The following is a 21,994-nucleotide window of genomic DNA, read 5'->3' as shown; positions in this document are numbered from 1 at the left end:
TTCAGAGACATGTAGTTTTCTTGCTGGTTTTCCCGCTGTATGCTCACAAATTTATGGTAAGGTTAAGGGACCTGTGACTTAAAATGACAGACATGCACATTACTCCAGTACCATGGAAACCTCTTTTATTCTCTCCAGAGGAAGAAAAACTGTATTACTTGTTCTAAAATGTTTGGTTGCAGTGTGCCTTCTTTTTGTAACTGAGAATTTTTCCTGTTGTCTTCTTTCATTAATCTTCACTGTTGAATTGTATTCATTAATCCTTGACTGTTGATTTACATGTCAAAAGTTCATCATTCGCTAAATTGCTAGATTGTGTGCTATGCCTTGTGCAACTGGTACAAAAGCATGTTAGCGACATTGAGACGGCTACTCAAGATAAGACTATTACAAATACACAGGGAGCCTGTAAGGAATGGATAAATGGATTGATCAGCAAATAAATCTACTTCAGAAGTCAGAAAGCTTAGAAAAAAGGTAAGAACTAGCAAAAAAAAAAAAGTGTTAAAATTAAAACAATGAAATCTGATAAAATTAAAACAAATAATGAAAGATTCATTCAGTAAAAACTAAATATAATATCTAGCTTCAATGGAAAATATATTGCTCGGTTTCAATGGAGGTAATCTTGAACTGGAAGAGGAGACAGGTCATTCCATGGCAACAAATACTCAGAAAAGCCCTGAAAATTTGCTACACTGGGTCAAAAATTAAGGATATTTTTTAAATACTAACATACTTACTGTGTGACATGCCATGTGCTATGGTAGGAATTTCTAACAGGTGGACTGTTTTAGAAACACATATCTATTTTCCTTTAATATTGTGATCTGCAGCACAGATTTGTGCAGTGGCCTTAACTGAACAATCAAACAGTGTGATTTATTCCTCATACTGTCTTGAACTGTTTAATTCCCTTGTAATCTAATGATCGTAGGTTTTGCAGAGTGCACTACTTCCTCAGCATTCTTGCAGCTTCTTTTCACTTCTAGGAAGACCTGTTTCAAGGGCATTGTAACATCCCAGCCATGTCAGGCAAGGAAAGACTAGTTAGGCTCCGAGTCATCACATTTGTGCTCTATGCTGCATTTTTGTTTCCATGCTCCAGTCAAGTTTTCCAACATGTACCCGTTAATTACTTCAGCTCTTGATGTTCCTGGATTATGTTTAACCTTCTCTCATAACTTTCTCTGTGGAAAATGGGTAAAGAGTGTTACAATTCTAATTTAATATCATTTTACAATAATCTTAAACTCTTGAGTTTTATATGTTGTGTATATGAAAACTCCCCCTTGTTTTCTTCTGCCATAAAAAGGAACTCGTAATTAGTTAGTGAAAAAAAGAAATTCCATGCCCCTATCAAAACAGGATGGAAGTTTACCAAAGGCCCTTTGTTGGTCTTTCTGAGCGTGATTTTTATCTGTGAGGTTTAATGGAGTCCTTCATGCTAGAAACATCTTTGTAGACAAGTGAAAATAATCTGTCAGTTGCCATGGACACATCTATGTGAAAACCTTATATTTCTCTTTTACCATGTGACTGCATACTGATATGTGCTATATAGAAAAGACTGAGTGTCCTCAACTTAATTCCTAACGTGCTCTGTGACGTTCCTGCAACTCCCTACATGGCTAATTTACACAGCTTGCTTTCATTGCAGTCTGTATCAATTTTGGCAATTTCTTGCAAGAGACATGGAACCACAAGCTCAGTGATAGCTCATAATAAGCCAGTATCTTTGCTGTAAAGATAATTGTGAACATCATTAAATGAATGCTGTGCCAGGGGGAATGGGTATCCTTCCAAGAAAGCTATTCATTTATCCTGTGGTGTCAAGCACAACAAACAAACTGTAATCAGCCTGAGCTTCTTGGGATTTCTGGGACTGGAAATTTCTCCTACAGTGAAAATTCAGTACACTCATATATGAGAACAGCAGTGCACCCTCCATCTTCTGGTAGCACCCTACAAGTCTTAGGCTAAACCTAGTGTGCTGTTTACTTCAAAAAATCTATCCGGCCAGATGCTTCTGGATGAAGAGTTACATATTGCTTTATCATTATACTAGTGCTAAAAATTGAGATGAAGGGAATTGGGGGATAGTGATAGGAGTAATGTAGATAATTCTTTTTATCTCCTTAAGATTTTGTTATAAAATATATACATATTATAAAGGATACAGGTTATATATGGGTTATGTATGCTATAAATCTAGTATAAGTAAGAAATGAATTGGGAATAAACTGAGCAAATATTGCTGAATTTATCTCTAATAAATTCATTTACTATAAAAATTATTTTATGAGGACATAACAACAGTGTTTTGGTGAAATGTCCAGCTGATAGGTCTGCTAGCTTGTTCATCATACACTGTATATGGTGCATTTTGGGGAAAATCCTATGTTTAATTCATGTTCATCCTACTCATTCTGGGCTCAAGGCAGGTCTTGAGCTCATAAAAATGCTCAGAGCTCTTCTGAGGTCCTTGGAGGGAATGACAAATCACACTGGTATAATAGTGGTTCCTTGAGATTTTGTACAAGCCAGGACTTTAAAGAGGAGGAAGTAACAAACTTCTCAGCCACATATATGTACATCAGTGCACTAGCTGCCCTATTACTTTAGTCACTGACTGATCACATACAGCTAATGGTAGCAATATTCCCCCATTGAAATGCACAAAAGAACAATGTTGTTGATTTATTTCATTCTATGAAAACAGCTTTGGCAATATTCTTTAAAAACTGTCATATAATTGTATTTAAAAAAAAGAAAAATTCAGCTTACAGTACTGTATTTATTTGGTTAAGAGTAGAGAGGAATAAAAAAGTCATTTGAGAAAATATGAGACCACCGTAGTTATGTTGGAGACAACGTGCCGTCCTATAGCTGATACTGTGTGAGTCCTAGAAGTCTGTATGACAATGGAGGAGAGCCTGCAGACCAAGCGGAATTTGTTTGCTCTTTCCTAATCATGGCTGATGGGATATTGCAGCCAGCTGGACTGCCCTATGTTGATGTTGTTGCAACAGCCTCATTAGGAAAATTGAATTGCCATAATGTAAGTGTATTTGCTTCCATCTGCCTGGAAATTTTGTGAACCTTTAGTGAACGCACTGGACTACTTGTCCAGAATCCGTTCTGCTATTTTGTTTTTATCTACCTGTGAAAGCTACTTTGCTTTGATCTAAGGAACAATGACGGGACTGAGTGACACTAAGCAGCCAGTTCTGCAGAAGATACAGTGAAAGGCTTGGGCCAAGGCTATGTAGCTACATTACAGGGAGACAGCATCAGCACTAGTGACCCTGAAGGACATGGAATGATAGGGTCATGAAGGGAATAATTCATTAATATGGTTACAGTACTACAGTAACATATGGAAAAGTTTCATGATTAGAGGTAGTTCAGTGTAAAAATGCCTGCTTCTGGCTGTGTACACTTGTCTGCTTTTGGTTTTGTACACTTGCAGCTAGAGGTGCTTTCCTCCCTCTTCCCTTTTGGAGACATATAAGAGAATAAGATGCCTGCTGTGATATATTAGAATAGAGAATGTTCTAGATGTGATGTTGTGATTAACCAGGTAACTGTTTTTAAGTTAAAGCAGAACTGAAATCTTTATTATAATTCCAAGATGATGGATATGTTAAAAGTGTTCTGGATTTGTTGGTGCTTTTCTTAGCTGCAGTTCAAAAGTAGAAGAGATTCGTGTAGGCGTTTGTGGAGTTGTTTGCTCCTGCAGTAGAGCTGGTGTATGGAGCTTCCCTGTCCATACAGCAGTCCTGCGGGCTGCCTAGAATGGTAATCCTAGTTAATCAGGTTGGGTTTGGGATGCAGAAGGCCAGGAATAGCAGAGTTATTTTGTCCTGTGTATCAGAAAAGGTGGGAACATGAAAATGCAGTAGTATGTATGTATGTCTGCTCTAAACAAGTAGTAAAGGAAACTGTGAAATGATACCATGCCCTCCAAAAGTACCACAGTGGGCAGATCGGTAAGGCACTTCCCGCTTCCTCTGAGCAATCCCCAAAGCTTTGATAAATACAGCGGGATTCATCACATCCCTTCTTTTGCCAAAGCAAGACACTCCCATCAGTTTATGTAATAACATGATAATATTGTGCCTATTAAAAATAGATTATTACCAAAACCATTTCTTAGAAATCAGTCTGTGCATCCCGAGTTCTTTTCATTATGTTATTCAAGAATTTTTGTAAACTCAGATTGTATTTATAAAGCAATCACAGTTGTTTCACACCAAAAATGAACTAACCTTATAAGTCAAAAGAAAAAGCCATTTTAGAATTAGTCTTTCATAATGTAAAACTTTTCTGGCAAAATATTTCTAATTTGAGCATTTTTGATATACAGCTGAAATTTCTTGGTCAATTAACCAGCACTGATTAACGGAAAGGGAATTCCTTGAGTAAACTCATGCATAACATGTTAACATTTAATTCACTGCAGCCCTAAGGCATATCAGAGAATGGATGGAGCCATCTGGAAAAAGGGGTGGGTGTTTTTCTCTGAGGGAATTCCATAATTGCCCAGAGAAGTCTCTACCATATCAGAAGCTCGTCAGCATCATGTAACCACTTCAATAGATTTTGGTACTTCACTATTTACTTCTAAAAGATTGATTATTGAAAAGGAAAGTCAACTTTATATACCAGCTATTTGATTAATACAGAAGCAGGACCAGTTTTCTAGTTCTTTCATTATGATGTGGAACCGGAGGAGAGCTGTGATGTTCAAACTAAATTATTACTGTCCTTTTCCTTTCCCTGCTTTAACTATCACTCTTCTCATAGGAGAAAGGACAGAGGTGTGTTTTGTGCTGCCTGGGCAATAGAAGGTCCTGTGTCCCTGCCTGGATTGTCTCAACCTTCTGACCAAACGAAAAGTTGCTTTACAACTGGATTTAAGTATACAGAATTATTCAGAATTAGGTGGGAATGAATGGGCATGATAACTGTGAAATAATTGGTCTGATAAGGTCAAGGTCAAAAGGTATATTTGAACATAAACTGTGTCTATTTCATGAAATTCAAAGGAAGTAAAAGAAAATTATGGATTAGAGAAATTGAAATCTAATTATGTAGTATTTCTGGTGCCTCTTCCCTGCACAAACTGGCTAACTGAAGGCTGCTTAAATTCAAAATGAAGTGGCCAGGACCTCAGGAGACAGTGATGAAGACATTAAATGGAAATATTCTGTCATTAATATTCTGAAGTGTGCTCAATTTCACATGTCTTACTGCAGCATCTGCTTACAAAATGAGTATTGATGCAAAAGAAAGGGTGAGAAAAAAAAAACAAACTCGTACAACTTACTATAAACAGTGAAGTTTAAAGAAAGAGACATCCCTGAAGTTTGGAGGCTAAACCAAATATTAATCCATGGGAGCAAGCAAGAAGTCCTAAAATGGACTGAGTAGTGAGACTAATGGTTAACATTACTTATCTATATTTTATAATCTTAAGGGAAGTGAAGGATGGGTGAAGACTTCTTTGGTAATGGGGATCAAAAACCATCAACCATCTTTCCTTTTAAAGATTCTTTTATTTCTTGATTTGAGCTAGTTATTACTGGACTGGCATTGATATTGGTATTGATAAGTAAATTCTACAGCTGTATTCAGTAGTAGAATACATCCGTAGTGCTTTTGCAGGCTCAGATTATTACATTTCAGTATATATTAAAAAAAGAAAGGGAATAAAACCATACATGACTTATTGGTTGTTGGCTGAGAAACTTCTCCAACTGACATAAATGACAATATTTTGGGGGGGTGTGGGGGGGTGGATTAACACTACCTTTCACAGCAAAAAAAACCCAATTTATTACATTATCTATACTGTGGTGCTAGCTAAATTAAAAAGTAATCCAAAATTGAACAGCTGTATTGATAGGTTTTTTTCTAAAAAAATAAAGTATTTCCTCCAGATTTCTGAAATAACCTGAAACAGAGCTAAATCTTTCACCATAGATCAGTACTGTGGCACATTAAGATTCTAGTAAAGAAATAATTTTTGTTATTTTGCATGTTCTGTCTGGGTTTTAATATGCCTTTTAAAGCACACAGAACAGTGGTACTTTAATAGCAGTGAGATTTACAGCTGTACAATGACATTTTTGTAAATTCATGGTGTTGATTATTGGTTACACCACATTATTGAGTTCCATTCTGACGCAATTACTTATAGAAGAAAGTATTTGTTAATTTATCTAAGTGCCTTAAAATTTGAGTAAATTAAAGAAAAATTCAAAACAAATAAATATGATCTTTTGGTAATTCCATTACTATTACTTTTTAACAAATATATACTTCATTTTCACCTTCATTCACAAAATCATTTTCTGGAACTGTAAAATGTGTAACAAAGCACGTGTTTTACAAGTACAAAATCCATTTTAACTCTAGTTACATGTCCGTGCCTCAAAGTAGAGAACAGAGCTGAATGTATATCTCATGTTTTTCTGTTTGTTACAGCGAATTCTAAAAAAAAAAAAAAGGTGTAAAATCCAAATTACCAAAGAATCTAATATATCTATTCAACTGCGCTAATTACTGTTGAGGAGAATTTTAATTTTTATGGAAATATGGACAAGTGACAGATACTAAGATAAATTAATAAATTGCCATAAATATCGTATGACTTTTTTTTCAAATTCTGCTGCTTCTACAAGATAGTAGAACAATTTTTAAGCATTCTGAGAAGATTCTTAATTCAATTTCAGCTCTACATTTTTCATATCAGAAGTTTACATCCTTCTCTTATTTTTTCTGCAACATCTAGGTCAGAAGATTGCTAAACCTCAATTATTTTGTGATTTTATAATTATTTCCTTGCTTGCAAATAGGGTTTATTTCTGTATTTCTTTACATTGCAGTGATAGTTCTAACTTGAAATTTAGGTGTCTCTTGTAAACCACCTTATCTGCATATGACTATTAAAATTCCAATACAGCAGATGGTTTTTCAGAAATCATCTCAAAATCTGGTAGTGTATAAGTTTACCAAAGGAATAAAGTTTTCTGCTTCCTATCAAATTTTATTGGTAATTTCCAGATGGTGAAACTGTCGGAGAAGGTTTCCATCAGACACTGTCTTAAATTAACTGTGAGACTGATGGGTATAAGTCTTGCTTATTTCACTTGTCTAGATGAGGAGAGCTGTCTAAGTTTCTGGAGCAGTTACGGCTATCAACATAAATTTGCCATCTGTATAGTATATTAAAATATTTTAACCATTGGAAAGATTAAAACTATCCTAAGCTGACCGAAAATTAATATGGGATCATTTTTATCTGTGGTACCATTTCACTGATACAGAACTTATTGTAACATGTAATACAAGCATAGAATAAAGAGATATTTTTTCTGTGCTTCAGCAGCATTATAAAGCATGAATTCAGGACAACTGAAGTTATATGTTTATGTTTTAAACTTGGTCAACAGAACTCTTATCTCAAATTCTTCAGCTACAGTTCATATACAGTTATCTTCTCGTTTTGACTTTAACTATTAAAAATAATGGAGCACCGTGAAAATCTTCAGTTTCCTTTCTTTAACTTACTAGTTTATCTCACTTCATTGCAAGTTGTTTGTCAGACTGAACTTGCAACATCCAGGTATTGGTTTAAGTATTTTATCTGAATATCCAGAATATGTTCTTATTTGCTCTCATTCCTTATAAAATTGTAGATTTTTATTTAAAAGCATATATTTCCAAAGTTCTGTTTTAAATGTAGCTGAAGGTATAGATATATAAGTATAGATAGGTAAATACCCATGCAAGCTTTCTAGATTCAAAATTTTCAAACTTTCGTATGAGCTCTTTTTAAAGTGAAAAAGACATCACAGTTCAGTCATCTATCCTCAGTGTTTATCCCCAAGACTAAAAAGTATTCAAAGAACAAGTGAAATTATGTGTTAATGTCCTCTTAACTTCTTCACTTCATTATGTAGTTTGCTTGATTCTTTTTTTATTAGTAGTATTGTTAGAAAGGTGGGGGAAAAACAACCTGTAACAGTGTGCTCAGGCAGAGAAAGCAAGGTTTCAAGAGATGCCACACATTTGTCCTCTTTACATTTCTTATTTTCCTTCAAGGTGTTGTGTATAATGATTAGGAGGTACTGAAATCAATAAACATCCAATGACTATGCTTTAAAAAAACAGTGAATGTACACTGACTATGAAACAAAGTTATGAGGAAAAAATGAGATGCACAACTCTTGGAAGTGCTTCCATGAATAGGTGGAGATTGCCCATGTGCTGCTGTGAAATGTTTCTTTTCCAGTCCTTTATCACATCTATGAGGCTCAATGCTCTGGAAAACAATTCCTCTGTGACATGCAAATGCGAAAATTTAAGTAGATGAGAATATAGTGTAAATTCATCACAATCCTTGATTTCATTTGTTATCTAGGAGTTTAACTAAGGAAAACACAAAATCTTCCAATGAATGAAAAATATTAAGCTTTTGTCCTTGTAATCTTAGGGAATGGAAACCCTGCAGACAGGAGGATTCGTCTGTAGAAATCAAGGAGGAGGTTTTTTGTTTAAATTGCTGTTGTGATCAGTTATCCATAAAAGAATATAATGGGAGGAATTGTCTTCCAAAAGACTAAAAACCTTTTCTAATAAAAGTATTAAAAATACAAAACTACCAACATATTTCTGTTTCTAATTATCTATAAACCTTTTTTTTTTTTCCTTTTTTTTTTAACCGGACATTAAACAGTTTCCCCTACAGCAATAGAAATGTTGGGATTGAAGTTTCAGGCTACAGAATGACAACCTCCATATTTGTTACTGCTTTAAAGCAATATGGGACAAATTTCTTTTTAGATAGCCAGTGAATTTATAGCTGATGAGAATTATGGGTTTTCTGGCAGGATCATACTACTAAAGAAGATGGGAGGATATTACCATCTAAGTCAAAAGCTAAGTGTTTCATAATATTGCTTTTTTCACTTGCACCGTATGTTCTTCATCACATATAGCTCAGAAAGTATTGTGAAATGCTAAAGGCCTTTCTTTTTCCCTTTTAATATTATGCCACAATTTGCAATACCACATCATTCATGGATTATGGTTTGAGGAAACACACAGAAGAACAAGGTTCATTTTCTCTGTGAACTTTTCAAGGCTTTCCGTGGTTAAAATTTGACAGTTTTAAAAGTCACAAAAAATACAGTACTTAGTCTTTTTTCACAGAAGCTGACAGGTTCTGTGAAAATTCCCAGTTCCCTCAGTTGTAAAAAATTTGTGTCAGACAGCAATTGTTTTGGTTTTTTGGTTGGTGTTTGGGTGTTTTTGCATACCTATGTAAGTTTAAAAATGTCTCTACTTAAAAGTTTATTTGGTTCTCTTCATTAGCACAGTTCTATCGTCATTTCCTTTACAAAGTTTTTATTATCTTAAAGTTACAAAAGTTATAAATATAAATTGTCACACTTCCAAACCAGCAAGCACTGTTACTTTGAGTGGGGTTTTTTATTTGCTTTGTGGTTTTTGTATTTTATGTTATGTTGTTTTTAACAGCATTTAGGTAAACTCATATCCATTGCTATCAATCAGACACAATATATCCCATAAATATTAGATGTATCCCTGTACCAAGGATTGCCAATAATTGCAACTAGTGCTTAAACATGTTCTAATATGTTATTATAGTATATTCTGCAATACTGGATGATCCCAAAACAGATTGAGTTTTATGAAACAATTACTCATTAAAATTGCCATGCTTAGCATGGATGAAAGCAAGTTACAGCGTCTTATACCTCCATTGATTCTGAGTCCACACCACCAATGGGAATCAATTTATTATGAGCAGACTCATTCAGTACTCCATAGATATCTGTTCCCTTAGATATGTTGGGAATGGTGAAGCACATCATAGCCATAGAGAGCATTTGCATTATAGCCCAACTGTTTTGGATGCCTGCAGCATTACAGATGCCTGTCTTGTCTCTGTGTGAAACATTATTATGGACTTGCCTTCACCAAACCAGTTAGCCATACACTTGCTGCCGTTTTCAAAATAACACTTGTAGTTGTCCTCTGTACCTCTTTGGCTCTTTCCCTCATGTACTGTGGCAGCAAGGAGTTTGGATAAGTCTCTCAGCCAGCACTCTAAATCTATTTTTTTTTCTCCTGTGGAAGTTTCTGGATCGCTACCTATCACTGCTGATCTGTAAAGCAATGTGCTGCCAAATCTGTTTAATCCTTGTATTCCTGTGCACATGTGGGGATACAGCAACAATTGCATCATGACTTCTAAAACATATGCTTCCTTTGCAACTCTGTGATGAGAGACATCAAAAAGACACAAAATACCATTTTTAGATGCTTTTGTGAGGTAATATTTTATTTTAGGATAAGCATTAGGAGGGAATAAGAATGTCATTTCTACATGGAAAATCTGGTTTTCCTACTATCTGGCAACATTTAGGTGTTGCAGGCATACATTTTATATTTTATGTATTTTGTTTTATTTTCACTGTTTTTTCTTCTCTTTAGAAAAGTCTCAACATCTTTTTAGTCAGATCTTTGTGACTATCTCCTGCATCTATCACATCAGGTTGCCATGGCAATGCTACAAAAATATTCAGAATCACAAGACGTTCATGAATCATTCTAGCCAGGTTTCTGAAATTAAAGTTAAAACAAGTATCTTCAAAGTGACCCTGATATCTATGTATCTCTTGAGACGTGTCACAGAAGTCCTGAGATCACTTCCCAAGACTAATGATGATGTCCATTTACAGATCTAGGTATGTACTGTACATGTTTGTATACTAGTAAAGCTTATGCACTAATTGTGCTTTAGGGTTTTTTTTCCCTTCTCCCACACCACCCCCCATGACTAAAAAGCACAAGGTTTAACCACATGTGTATCTTCAGTCACAGTTCAGTTTCTGTACAAGAGACAAACACAGAAAGGCCATCTCATCTCCTCTGTTTCCCTGTCTCCAGGCGTTGTCAGCTGTGCTGTGCCATTCTTTACAGACGCTTGCATAAGCTGCTGTTATTGCCTCCACTGACGAATGGAGGTTCAGCCTTATGGGTAATCCCACTGAGAGATCTTTGGACTGTCCTTACTGCTAAAAAGTTTTTTCCATGTCCTACCTGTATCTTTCTTCCTGAAATTTATTGCTATTATTTCTTGTTCTGTTCTTACCATGTGACAAGAAGAGATTGCTCCTTTCTACTCCCCAGCACTCTTTCATATAGTGAAGATTCTTTCCATATTTTCTTGTACCTATTTACCTCCCTGTGCAAAAAAAAAAATCACATATTTAGGACCCATTTCTAGATCTCGTGTCATTCTCCTCATTCTCTTCTGGGTATTCCAACTGATACTTAGTCCCTAAAATCAGATCTAGAGCATCAGCTGGGGTTTTCTCAATGTCAGTACAAAAGCAGAAAACCAACTTCATGTTGCTCACAGAACAGTTTCTCTATCATAATGCAAAGACTGATTTTGCTCATTATCATGACATATGCTCAGCTAAGGCTCCATAGTAGTTCCTAGAACCTCTTTTCCAGAACTGTTGCCTGTACTGGTTTTTATGTACCCTAAAATTCTTGCTAGGTATAGCAAATTTATCTTGCTCTTTTGAATAGCTTTTTTGGTTTTTTTTCTTCCGGACCAAATCTCCTATTTGTCGAGATCAGTATGAGTCCTGAGCATATCTTCCTAACTGCTGACAATCTTTACTAGTCTGCAAATTTAATAAACCTAATCTTTATTTTGTCTGCCAGGACAATATGAAATTATGGACTAAGAACACACACTTGTGAAGCCCTATTCAATGCATTCTTCTGCTTTGATAATGCTTTTTATCTGTTCTTTTTTAAAATTAAATGGAGAGAACCTCAAAATTATGGAAAGCTGCCTCAAGTGCCTCAGAATCTCATCTCTCTGTAAGTCTGCCAGCCTTAAGTTGTGCTGAGAATGGGATAACATATGTTTGCTTTGCACTGAAATATTTAAACTGAGGCAAATATCAGGTATCAGAACGACTTCAGATGTGGCAGTGTGGAGCTCCGGGGAGCCAGTGTGGGCAGTCAGACAGCTCTTCATGGTACCTGAGTTGCCCTGGTTAGACTGTTTGGGGAATCTGGACTGGACTGTAAAGTGCAGTTATTCAGGCTGCTAAGAAAATAAGGAGCTTTTGGAAATTTTGCTTCATGACTTTAAGTCCTACAATGTCAGTAAATTAAAATAAAATTAAATAAAATACAACACAGACATTACCAAGCTGGTTCCAGGAGAAAATTTAACACTTTCACAAGCATCTCTATCTTAGCTATCACACTGCAGTAGCTAAGTGGTTTTGTGATCGTCAAGCTTTTCTTTCCTCTTTTTCTGGGTTGTTTAAACCTCTCATTTACTCAAACCACGGAAGGTGTGTTCCCCTTCAGTGCAGTATAGCACAGCAATATTAAGTTTGTCTTAACAAAAGGCGAAACACAAGTTATTCCCACTGGAATTAGGACTCCTCAAAGTAATTTCTGGCAGAGCTGTGGAAGGTGTATGGCAATAGTACGTGAGAGTACATCGCAGTGTGCTGCATGTGTCAGCAACAGTTATATTAGAAAATTCTGGAGACCCAAAGTTTTGAATAAACATCAGTGTCTGTTGTGCAGCATTCTTTCTGAGCTAAGGTCACTAAGGTCAAAACCAGCACTTTAAACAGAAATGAAAATTAGTGTGAAGTCAGAAAGGAAGAAATCTTAGGGAACAACTAGGAAACATCACCCATTAGGTTCCAATTCACAAATCTTTGGTGCAGTTCCTGCGATGCTTCTTTTCAAGACCAGGTTTCCGCAGAGGCTAACTTTCCCACTTTTCCTAATGTGTATCTTAGTGGTATTGTTGTTATGAAATCTTTTATATAATCCAGCAAAATAAAAGCTCATCTGAGGTAATGAGCTGCTATAGAGCTCTATTATTTCAGAGGATCCTTTGCCAGCATCTCTTTTAAAAATGTCCTTTAAACCTGAGCTAGAGAAGCAGCTGTAGCTTCAATATGGTTGGTTTGCCCACACCTATTGCAAGTAGTGCTTCTCTGCTGCTCCTTTAGCTAGTATGTTTTCTTTCTCTGTGTGTTGTGTTTGCCTGGAATTCTCCTCTTGGTGTGACTCAGGATTACATGCATATAGAAATATTGCTGCTCTTCTATAGGGTTATTAGCATTGGGTTTGGCTTTTGTTAAAGCTGCTCTGTTGACTTACAGACATATTGCCAATATTCCTCATGTTGATCATCCACCAGAATGCCAACAAAATTAACTGTAGAGCTTTTATTGAAATTACAAATTTATTAAAAGCGATAGTGTCCATGTAAAGGAAAAAACTGCTCAAAAGAAAAAAATCATGTTAGAGGACATCATCAAGATCTGTATCTCCTCATGTGTTATGTTTTAGAAAAAATACCTGATTAGAAACAATTTAGGGAAATAAAAATCTAGGTTTAAAAGTAAAGTTTTAGTGTAGGTTTCACTTAGCTCACTCCTTCATGAAAAGAAACTTCTGTTTAACCTTCCAGTGGAACAATCTTTACTGATACTTTTTTTTTTCTTATGTGTTAACATATTGGATAATCGTTACAGCTGTAAAATACTGGGAAAGACAGTTGACCTAAAATTCATTGTTTCTTAAAAGTTGAAGAGCATAAAATTACTTTGAAAATGTATTAATAAATGTTTTAGTTGAATTCAAGGCTGCATAACTTACGTTTTTAATTGAATGACTTATTGAATTGACATAATGCTAGGCTGCGTGATGCAAAAACTGGTTCCTATGTACATTTAGGGAAGTTAATCATTACTTTCTGTAAAAGTATGACTGTAAATCCTTATTTTAGGATAAGCATAAGTTTAAAAGGGATAATTTGAAAGATCAAAAGACTTACTATATAATATAGGATTTTTTTGAAATTAAAGGTATTTTATCAGGAGACAGCAAACCTTTGCCTGCTCTCAGACTTAGGTTCTGCAAAAGGTTTGATGTGACATTCCTTCACATTTTTTTTGCAGTGCACACTCAAGATACATGCAATGTATCTGCAGACGTTTATGGTATACCTTCAGAGCATAGTCTGTTTTGAAAACTTGCAAAGTATTTCAGTTATTAAAAAAATAACTTTTCCAAGTTAATCTTTTACATTCTCCTCTCCCTTTGTCTCAATTATATTTATTGTGTCTTATCAGAAAGATGTAATTTAGATGTTTGAATTGCTAAGATTATTTCAAAGTTTTTAGTTTCTCAGACATTTTAAAAACGGAATTTTCTCTGAACAAAAATTTATCCCTAAAACACACTTTTGTAATCCAAGTGACCATTCTAATACAAACTTTCTAATCTTACATGAAATCAAATATCATTGTCATTTGTTAATGTCTTGTCTTTCAAGGCAAAATTGCCTTAGGAGGAATAAAAAGGGGAATAAAATCATTATTTTGGTGACAAAGCAGCAGGAAAAAAAAATAGGTAGTACTTTACTGCAGAAAGGTTGCTAGACTTCAGAGACAGCAATTCTAGACCATGTATTCCTGTTGATATATATATTTCAAAAACAAGGGAGAATAAATACAATGTTCTGCACATGCTACTTTTGCAAAACACTATTTTTTATTTTTTTTTTTTTTTAATAGTGGATCAGAGGAAGGTATGTCAGGACATATGTGAAAATAGTTGGAATCTTGCTCAGCACCCATCATTCTCTCACCAAAGAAAAACACTTCTACACAAACAAATTACAGCTATATGCAAAACAGATTATAAGTTCCAGAAAATTAATAGTTACACTGCTTATAGCTTCTAGAAGCATGCTCTCCCTTTAGAGCTTCCACCTTCTTACAAAGAAGTAGCAGAAATGACATGACCAATATGACGGAACTCAAAATTTATTTATTCCATGTTCTATAAAGACTACAACTAGTTATCTTTTCATTGAACTTCCTAAGAGATGTCTGCTGCTCAAAATGTTTTGAATATCTCTAGTGAAAAAAGAGATATGAGAAAATATTCATACATTCAGCAGGCTTTCACAAGTGTGTTCTTACACAAATCATGTCCTTTGAAAGAAGAAAAATAGAGGGAAAATAAGGTTTTCTATAATGTCCAAAGATAATCTGCCTGCTTCACTGCACCTGTTTTAACTTTCTTTCACCACCTAAGATGAATTGTATTTTTCCTGGAAGGACTGAACAGGTAGAAAGCAAGTCCCACATTTCAGAAAGGCCAATCTAAAATATCTAGATTAAAGGTTATTGTTTCTATGGTATGTGTGTGTGTCTATATTTTAAATATATAGATTCATGCTTTTAAACTTACTTTTATCCATTTTTTTATGCTGAAACCATTTGTGCCTAGGCACAACAATATATACATAGATTTGTAAATCTGTAAATGTAAAGATGGAGTATATTTATGCTCTGTGTCATAAGAACAATCTTACTTGCATCATAACATACGTCTCTGTTATTTACTCTGTTATTTTTGCTCTTTGCCATAACCGCAGTTCTGATTCTGCTACCACATAAAATTCTCTCTGCTTCCATCCAGCATAAAGGTCTTTTTGAATATAAAATAAATAATGATGTCTTAATTCCAAGTAGCTACAATTAGTAACAGACATGTCTACAAGTCATCCAGCTCTCCTGGTTCATTCTTTTTCTTGTCCAGCTACAGTTAAGAATAAAAAGGCAATTATTAAAAAATTCCTTAGTTCTGCTAACTGTATCGTCTGTTTATTGACAACAGTCAAAACACAAATATCTCTGAATTATGTTTGTAGTGATATCCCGATATCTGGAGACTTCAGTATTGTCTGTGTTCTTTATACACATCAATGATTATGCTTATGCTCCAATACATTCAGCAGAGTTGAGTCATCAACATAATCTGTGATTCACTATGCTGGCAAAGAACTGAAATGATTCTGAACCATCTCCAGGTTAAATGAGCTTCTTTGCCCAAGTTTTAACAGCTACATAAAAACACACAGGTAGAAACCACAAGAGCGGTGTTCTTAACTCTGAAGAGAGTTCAGAGAGACCTCGGCTTTCCCAATAGTTGGGTTTTTTTTCTCCAGGTGGAATGTCTGGGGTTTTTTTTCCCTGCATTTTTCCAAAATCCTTACTTGTGTTTAATCCCGTTATACAAACCTTCAAGGGATTTGTGCACATATAGGTATGTACTGGAGAAAAAGGGGGTGGAAAGGGTTAGGACTGAAGGTAAGAAATATCCTGGATTTATATAATCCTTTGGGGGGAGCAAGCTTGAGAGTTCAAGGATTTTTGAATGCTAAATAGCAAGCAGTGCTGCTTTTGTGAGATTTTATAACTTATAAATTACTTCTGTAGTTAATACTATGCATAAGATGCATTTGTTTTATAAGTTTTACCTTAGTTGCTTCATCCATAGAAATTTTCAATAGTAAGTCTGGCTTCTGGTTCTGCATGTATTGCTTCATCTGCTACTCAGCAAGCACTACAGGCAGCACCATTCCTCAGCCCCAAGTATGCTTGTGTCTGAAGTCTTTCTTGCTTTCCTTCTTCTTCATCAACTTAATTTACTGCCCTTTGGAATATCTTCCAAATGGTACCTATTTACTCAGTCTGTTGTAAATTTCTTGTTATTTAATACATAAATTTTGGATCTCTGATATTTTCCATATTATAGGCTGCTGTTGTTGTTCTCTGTTTTCTACTGTTAAAATGTATTAATATTTATATATATATATATAATTTCTTAATATCTCACAAAACTGAAAGCTAACTGAAAATGGGTGAAAACCTATCTTATGCTGTGGTCCAAATATTGCTGTGTGCATTTATATAAAGAAAACTTGTACAACTCATTTTTAAATTTTACATACAACATTCACATAGAACCTGAACTGAAATATTTTGCTGGGGCAGGCCCAAGGAAAGAGGCAAAACAGTGAGATGTGCGAACTCTAACAGGCAGTAGCTCCGAGGCTGAGCTCTGCCTGCCAGGCAGCTTGATTAGCTCTGCGGACACCAGAAACAACAGCTACCAATGACATGGTATTTACAGAACATTCTCTCCTTGAAGGGATATAAGCATAACCCTGATATATTTGGCCAAGTATTTAGCTAAAATTGTCAAGAGCAGCTGTAGATGTCTTCAATTTCAGTGATTGGTAGTCTCTAAATGCATTGCTATTTTGTTTCTTCGGTGAAAATAGGTTGGGTTTTTTTCAGTTCCCCAGAGCTGCTGGAGCTGATGTTTTTAAAATCAGGCCAGTTTTTTAATTATCAACTTTAAAAGCAGGTTCAAGACCCACCCCTATGAAAACTTATGCTGAAGCACTACTAAATTATGATAATACAATAACCCCAATTTATTCAATGGTCTATTTTGGTGGGTAAAGAGATGTTGTATTGTACTTCAGCATTCTTGCATATCAGCTAAAACTAATCTGTATTTTCAGCGGTTTATTTGATTTGTTTCTTGACTTAAAATTTTGTTTCTCTTGATTCAGTAGTCTCATGTATTTCAATTAGACCCTGTATTATGTTTTTGTATATTCTGACACAGCAAGGGATAATTACAGTTATTTTGTATGTTTGCTGGTATAACGTGGCTTTAGTAATTTGTTCATATACCCCTGGATTTATATAACGCAGAACTGAGTTTGACCCACTAAGTATCTTCCAAAAACCTACTAAATATTTAAGTGGAAACAAACATAAATGGAAAATCTGTCTCCTGATGATTTATCATCAATTACTCTTGATAGAAAAAGTATGCACTTTATTTCTTAATTAGATTGGTTTGTTTAAGATTACTACCCACATTGCTCTGATTTTAACTTTTTATTTAAATTCTCTGGGTTGTTTTTATTTGAAGGTTTGTGGTCATGGAAACACAACTATGGCTACCTTTGAGGGGCGGAGAATAAAGTAGATGAGCATACTATAGAAAACAAACTGCTAATTGGCCCTAGGTTTGGGGGGAGGTGGGGGGAAGGGGAAGGGAAGATTGTTGTATCTGGAAGCCTTTGTGTTTATTTAATCTATTTTTATTCTATGATGTATTGTTGGAAAGGAAAATCAAAACCTCAAAAACAATTTGAAGAAATCCAGTACATTTAATTGCAAAAATATTTGGATTTTGCTAATCTGCTTTATGTGGAGAGACACTTCCACTGATTTTTCTTTATTTCTGCACAATATTGTGAAGCATCATTAACTGAAGAAGGTGTTACCTCTGGTTCTGATTCTGTTCTTTTTGAATGCAGAGATATAACTGATAGAAGAAGCTTTAATGTTTACTATTTCATCACTACACTAATAATATCCCAATTATCTACTGATAGACTAATTGATAAATGTACCGCTATTATAAATTTACAGCTCTATCACTCTTCACACTCTTACCAATCACAACAATTTGTTACTGAGGTGCAGTTCTATCACTCTTTACCCATCTACACTGAGTCTTTTGGATATAGACCTAGTGGGGAATCTGAGAACTTGTCAGGTGGGTCGTCTCCAGCTCCACAGCCCACGTGGTCAGTTTTACTATAATCTGCTGGTGTCAGCACTCCTACCATCGCAAAGGTCCCACCTACTCTTTTTCAGTGACCAAATACAGTTTGGTGATGAATAAGGTTCATTTTGACCCTTATTCTATTTTTTTTTTTTCTGTTTCTTGACCCTCCTGTTTGCCACTCTTGCATCTTCCTTTCTCTGCCCCAGTCTGCTCTCAGATAAGGATCCTGCCATAACTGTTTTAGTTAGGATACCTGTTAATCCCAGTTTTGCTTAAATCCATACCCATATGTAATATTTCTCATGCTGTTACTAGGTAATCTTGATGTTGCATGGCGTTACTCTGTGACTGCCTAAGTACAGTTTGCCCGGTAAGATTCTGCTCCAAAAAAACCTTTTCAACTTTCTGGTTCGTACTGGTTACATGTCGTTTACTGTGCTGCATACTTTCTAATACATTTCGTTCTGTGTTAGCTTTGGTTCATCTACTTTTCGTCTTACACAGAAACAGTCTGCATACCACAGCAAACTCATCGTGATATATGCTTTTCTTTTTCTTTTTTTTTTTTTTTATGATCACAGAGTATCCTATGATGCTTAGGACACATTAATTAAAGAAATAACGCATAGGAGTTTAATCACAAATTAGGCAAGATATTGTAATCTCAACTATGAACCACCGTGAAGCTACCTAAAATTTGATTCTACCCTGAAGGAACTTTGAGTGAATTCACAGGTTCTGGATTAGGCAAATAATTTTACCTTTTATAGGGTTATATATATATATATATATATATATATATATATATATAAAAAAAAGTGTGTGGTCTATTTTATATATATATATATTTAATATATGCTGTAGATTTAAAGCCATGATTGTTCGATTTGTATACAGAAATAGTAGATACAGTCCAGCTGTCCCTATCAATACTGGGGTGCAGGTACACTCTGCAGGACACCATTCACCAACTGTGCGCCCTGATGTCTGTGAGCATATGGATAAAGAAAAAATAGGAGTATTTTTGAGTAATAGAATAGGATTTTGACCATTCAGTCACACTTCAGTAGGCTATATCTACTTATGTAACAAATATTTTTATCAAAGCCAGAACCTTTACAAGACTTGCATTTCCTGGTTCACTGGTGTTTTTTACATAGATATCTAGTTTATAACCTATTTTTGTATTCTTAAACCCTTACTTTTTTCAGTGGAGGAGTACTAGGGAATATGATCCTTCTTTAGTTATTTTTCATGGTCCTAGTTACAGAATGAAAACCATTCACTTTAACCATTATTTTGTTCTTGATGCAATTTCTTAGCTATTAAGGAACTTTGTACCTGTCAGAGTATTTTTCTGTCCTGCACCAATCTTTCAGCATTTCTGTAACTTTTTTCAATCTTCATTACACTCTTCTAGTGTTCATATTTTCCTCTTCCCTTTTAACTGAAGCTCTGAACACTTCTGTAGGTCTTTCTCGACTTCAGCCTTTCCACAGTCATTTGGAATGTATTTCTTGCATTCTTCCAGATGTTTGGTTACTCTTTACAATTTCACCAGTTTATTCAAAATAATGGAAAATTTAACTTTTAGAAATATGTAACACTTACTATTCTTTCCCTGCTTCTTCAGAAATTGTTATTTTCTATTTGCTAATTCTCTCCTGGTTTAGAAAATATTCATTCTACTCATCAAACCTTTGAGGCTTTGGCAGAAAGTTGCAGAACTCTGTGAGAATTGTTTCCTTATGTTTTCCCTTTTCCTCTTTCCTTTACCCCTCATAAATATTGTGTCTAGCATACTGAGCCTTAATCCTACCTCTGCAGCACTGGAATATATTCCAGTATTAATTTGCACTAAAGTAGGAAACCAGTACTAATTTTGAGCACAACGAATGAGAGTGTAGTTAAGTGTTAATGTTTAAAAATAAGTATTAAAATACTTTGACAGCAAAATTGTAGATGCAGTATTATCTAGAGAGCTATAAGGAAGTTAGTTGAGCATGCAACAGTTAGAAATATGAAAAACTCAAGGGAGCAGGAACTGTACATTTTCCATTTTATTTTATCATTACAAAATGTAAATGCTTCAAATGAGCTGCTTAGATTTATATTTTCACTAAAAGCCTATGGTAAGCCTCTTACTGCTTTACAATTAAGTTGCATTTAGTAATATGCAATTAAGAAAACAGTTTTCTAGTTTGTAAGTACCTCTTACTAATAATTCCCAAGGTAAAGAAAAAATCTTTTTTTCAGCCTAAATTTCACCTAATTTTCTGACAAAAGTTATCTAGCAGTCTGTGTGCATGTTTTTCAGTATCACGAAACAAGATGCTAAAAATGAGAGGCAATCAATTTTGCCTGCCTGACTTGGAATCTTTTCAAGGCGGGAGGATCTAACTTTATTCGGAATGTGCTGAGTACCAACCCACAGAAATTTGGTTTAAAAAAAAAAAAAGTTGCTTTTTAAAAAAACCAGCCTATCATAAATATATCTCTTTCTGTTACTATTTACAAGATTTAACAATACAGATGGTGATCTGCTTTTATTTCAACTGAGAAAAAGGAATAAAGGTCAATATAGTAATACCGCTGATAAATTTTTCTAGCTGCATTGTAGAGCATTCATTATCTGACAAGGCTTTAAGGGTTTTATCCAAGTCCATTGAAGTGAATAAAAAAGATATTTTAATGTTCCTATGTGACTCAAAAATCACAGGATCTATTCACAGTAAAGATCAAAGATTCTTTTGGGTGTTTCAAGCATCCTCTTCCTCGTCCCCATGCCCCCTTTTCTCTCTATGCTTTAAACTCTCTGCTGGGTTTTTTTTTCTTTTTTTTTAATGCAAACTGATGATTCATAGTGAGGACTAAGAATATACTTTATTCCTTTTTAAAATGACAGCACTAGATTCTGAAATCTGGCATAGCTGAAAAGGGTGTACTTGAACAGAATTTAAAAGCTACTGCAGATCTTTGTAGTATGCAGTGGTAGTTTTTTGGGGGATTTGAGGTTTTTTTAATCCCTCTCTCTTAAATGGTCTAAACTTTATCATTAATTGATATGATTAATTGATATGATAATTGGTATGATTAAATTCCCTTTCTTATTTTTAAAAAAGAGGATAATGCAGAAATGCAAATGAACTGTTGTCTCTATTTTTGATTTTAATTGTGAATGGAAATGAAGCAGGGGTAAGCTTGTTAAGTAAACTGCCTCGGGTTTGGGGATTTGGTGGTTTTTCCCTTTCTAATCTCAATGAGGAGCTCTTTTACAGAGCTTCACTCACTTTCACCGCATCATTAGAGTGCATGCTTTGTGGAGTCAAGTATTTTAAAATGAAAGTCATGTGATTTCCAGAGGATTGAAGTGTTAATTCATCATACTATACATCCATCTGTTGGCAAATAAGATCATAAGGAGCTCTAGGAAGAAATGACAATTCTTCAT

Source organism: Falco naumanni, chromosome 8 (genome assembly GCF_017639655.2).
Source record: "Falco naumanni isolate bFalNau1 chromosome 8, bFalNau1.pat, whole genome shotgun sequence".
NCBI lineage: Eukaryota > Metazoa > Chordata > Aves > Falconiformes > Falconidae > Falco > Falco naumanni.
This window is presented reverse-complemented; position numbering follows the sequence as displayed.